Genomic DNA, 4469 nt, shown 5'->3' with positions numbered 1-4469 from the left:
TCACCATACCAATTCCCCATCAACTCACACATAATGGCTAAAAATGACAGTACTCCATAGTGACTCATCAAACACTCAGTATTACTTTAACTGGTATAGTTGTGACTAATACAACGAAAAAGCTGGTGGCGATATAGCTGGAAATAACCGTCTCAATGTTATTCCTTTATTGCCAACACTTTTACGTGTTACTTTCGCCATCTTGAATTTTTCCACTTTTGTCAGCCATTCATCTGTGCGTGCCTGACCTCGTGAGCGGAACATTATGGGAGGCCAAGGTAGCACGCTATCAATATCATAACTAAATTAAAAAAGAAAAGCCGCTGCATATAACGGCTTGTTGTATTTCTATTAATATTCCATGCATGGAATTCAATAGTGTTGGGAAACTCAAGATAAACTCGTGTCCAATACAGACAAAAAAATATACGTCATACAAAATATTACGTGAAAATTCCATTGAAAATAAATATCATTTTCCCGTAGAGTTGTACTGAAATTGCCTTATCGGAGCATCATAGGACGCTAAGGTACTAGGCTAAGAAGAATTTGTATTTTGAGCTCCAGGCGGTGAAATTGTATGACTGTTAGAAAATGAGGCAAATAACACCAAAATTGAACAATTTTATGAACAAAATTCCTAACTGATCGATGTTGTGTTTATTGTGAGTTTGATAACTTAAAATATAATGTAAAAAATGTTTTAAAATTGTTTCTTTTCTTCAAATCCATCTTGGCTATTTCCTTGTCCGCTTTCCGACAAACATCGCCTCCAGACGGAGACACTATTTTAAGTTCATCATACAGAGGATGTGTATAACGGTACCTGAGACGAAACCAGTCAGAAGAAAGTGCGTGTGATTGCCTTGATAAAATTGTCAACTGTAATGCAGTGACGTATTTACATTTGATGTTAGAAAGTTGTAGTAGCTTTGGATTTTGCTACTCTTTAATGAGAAATTTAACAAATCTGAATTTACAATGGACCCCTTTCACAATACCCTTTACGGACAAGTTGCCGCTCCTGATATCGGACGCTAAAACTCAAAACGGGACTATCACTGCTTGATGAATGTTCTATATATTTACTTGGAAGTGGAGATCGGAGTTGGAAAGTCTGAATAATATCATGAAATCGTGTACATGTACTTTAATGTTGATAAAAAATATGAGCATTCAAAATAATAATAATAATAATGATAATAATAATAATAATAATAATAAATAATAACAATAATATTCATGCAAGGGCGATCGCAGAATTATTTTTTGGGTGAGGAGGCAAACTTATAGTGATCAGCAATTAAGTTTTACGGATGTAGGCCAAATCTTCTTTCGCGATGAAATCCAGGGGGTGGGGACGATTTCCCCTTTTTGCGGGCGTCAATGCTATTTCCCCCAGTAGATTTATAAAAAATAACATACATAGACAAGCAAAATAAAAATATCTCATTGAAATTGATTTTATACTAAAAACATTTTTAAGAATGTATTTTATCTTCTTTTGCACCAAGCCAATTAAACAAGCTCTTTGAAGCTTTAGTAATATGCATCAAATCATCTTTTAGAGGTATATACAGTTTATCTATCAAGCGTGTTTAGTGGCATATACAATTTAGCTATTAATGCATGTTTAGAGGTATAGACAGTTTTGCTATCAAAGCAATGTTTCAGGTATGGAATTTAAATAAACTTTAACTAAATGCAGTGGGAAAAAAAAAACACTTCTTGCAAATTCAGAAGACAGCAGACCTCACCTCCCACCCTTTCTGTTGAACTTAAATTAATATCCAATTTCCCCTTAGTCCCACTGGACTAAGACCAACTTTCGTCCTTAGTGATATCTACTAGTCTCCAATGTAATAATGTTAGTTTCAAAACCCTGAAAATGTCTACATAAACCGATTTTCAGTATCCTGGATCTAAGTCTGACAATTGTCTAAACAATTTTAATTTTAAACAAAAAATTTTCCTATAGTTTTGACATTTAAATTTTAAAACAGTATTCGATTGTTTTTTGGTATTTTAATTAACTTAACATTATTGGATAGTTTCGGTATAATATTATTCTATTGTATTGTTAGTTAATTTAAAGAAACTACAATATTCTATAGCTTTGTTCGTTTAATTTAAAGTCAATTTATTCAATTTATTTTATTATTTTAATTTAAAATAAAATCATTCTTTTTTACAACTATGATGCATACTTTTCCTGCAAATTAGGGTGTACGTACGCGACACTATCATAGCCATTTGTCTGCTGACGCTAAACAGATTGAAGTTTTCTTTTAATTCTTTGACGTTTTAAACAATGTAAATCCTCCAGGCTAAGTTCTGACATTTTGATTGTTCTCTTACCAGTGAATGCATCGTTTTGGAAGTTCGAGATTTTGCGAGATAACCCGAGGGCGTTATATTAAGGTATTCTGAATCTGGTCTTATCAGGATCTACCAATATATATTTACCATCCCATGAGAGCATTAAAGCAAGGAGTTCCATGGTGTAGTGGTTATCACGTCTGCTTTACACGCAGGAGGTCCTGGGTTCAATCCCCAGTGGACCTACATTGTACTTTTGATGCGTAGGTCACATATTAATAATAACAATAAACAACTTATTTTCAAACAACGACAGCAGAATTTATTATTTTATTATACTTACAAACGTTAAACAACAAGAAACAAAAAGACAACGTTGATTTATTTATTTATTTATTTATTATTTAGTATGCATTAATTATTAATCATTATCTGAAAACTGTTTATTATGTATTTATTCATGATAAAAAAATAAATGTTTAATGTATTATTTATTTGTTATTTAGTTTTAATTTTTTATTTATTATTGATATATTATTTATTTAAATATCTATTTATGTACGTGTTTTATTTATTAATAATTCATTTATTTATTTATTATTTACTTATCTATTTATTTATTTTTTTCATTTATTCTCATTTAGTTTCTTTTATTCTTATTTCATTTCTTCTCATTTCATAACAATCTCATTGGGGATCAGAGATCTTTCAATCTCATCAAAATGGGATAATCTATACATAGACATAGATATGCTAATATATATGCACAGTGGAACCCCTCAACACCGAAACCCCTTTGGACATCCTCCCCAATTTTTCCGTTCATATAAGTATTAGGTTTACTGACGATATTGCAAATGTACGTGCAATTGTGGAGAGAGAGAGAGAGAGAGAGAGAGAGAGAGAGAGAGAGAGAGATGTTCATACAGAAATACAGTGTTCTTCACTTAAAACATCGGAAGAATGAGATACTTTTTAACTTTAATACAAGTCCTTTAAAAATACGAATGATACCCTCCAACGTATAAATAAATACTCGGTATATTTAATATTGTTCACAGTTCAAGGTCTTCGTTTCAGAAATGTATGGAGCATTGTCTAGTTTGTTTCTTAGATATTTCTATAACTAATATGGTTGTATTAACAACTCCATCTCTTATACTGAAACCATTATGCTCATCCTTAGCACCTACGGAAATTTTTAATCTCTGTACAAGAACTAAAACTCCAGCTTTTGTCATTGAGTGAATCTGACTTTTAGGATATTGTTGTGTCAGTCTCCGTCGGCAAAGCATTGAAAGCGAGGCCACATGCCTAGTTTTAAATTAAGCTACGGTTTATGGGGGTTTTTAAGCGTAAAATTGAAATTTGGGATAGAAGTTTGTTCGATATTCGAAGTTGAGGAGGTTCAGTAGAACGAGAACAAAAAACACAACCCCCTCAGCAAACACCTGGAGCTTATAGAAATATATTTGTTAAAGATCATTATAAATTACTCAATGATCGAGGAGAGTCAGCAGGTATTGCTGATTTTTTTTAAAAAGGAGCGAAATTCGTGTATTAAGATTCTGTTGAACGGGTAAAACCTGAAAAATGGATTGCTACAGTATATGCCGCCCACAGAAATCGATATTCTTTAGATACTACTAGTCAGGATTTATTGACTTTAAACGAGAAGCAATGATACATAGAGATGAACTATATGAAAAACTAGCTAAAGAAGCAAATGTGACCGTTGAAGAAGCTAAACAGCGACTTAATGACCCTGGTGAAATTAACGAACCTAAGTCAGGCGCTACAGGAAGTGGTTTTTCTACTCAAGGAAGCGGTCTTTTTGCTTGTCCTAACAGTGTTCTTTCTGACGTAGATAGATTAGAAGTTCGGATCGGAAGAAAACGCGCAGGAAACAATGCGCCGGAAATAATTAATGAAATTTCTGCTATTTGTCGAAGATTATTTACAGGCAGTATTATTGATCACAAAATGTATCGTTATCTTATTGATGAAATTGCTGATGATTATCACAGCGACTAAAATACAACTAATTAGTCAGTATGTAATTTAAAAATGATTATACATCATGCTCAACGTGGACCTGTAATGGTCAGGGTAGTGAACTCACTAGTACCAACTCACAAAGCGATTCATGG

At 32.7% G+C, this 4469-nt stretch overlaps 1 non-coding gene across 1 annotated transcript; it reads left to right on the top strand.

Moving 5' to 3' along the window:
• Nucleotides 1-2492: 2492 nt before the first annotated feature.
• On the top strand, nt 2493-2565 carry Trnav-uac (transfer RNA valine (anticodon UAC)). Its single transcript has one exon. It is a non-coding gene; the product is annotated as a tRNA-Val (tRNA).
• Nucleotides 2566-4469: the final 1904 nt, after the last annotated feature.

The sequence above is a fragment of the Sinohyriopsis cumingii genome, chromosome 12, assembly GCF_028554795.1.
Source record: "Sinohyriopsis cumingii isolate HCF-2022 chromosome 12, ASM2855479v2, whole genome shotgun sequence".
NCBI lineage: Eukaryota > Metazoa > Mollusca > Bivalvia > Unionida > Unionidae > Sinohyriopsis > Sinohyriopsis cumingii.
Note: the sequence above shows the minus strand (reverse complement) of the source record. Positions and strands in the feature narration are given on the sequence as shown.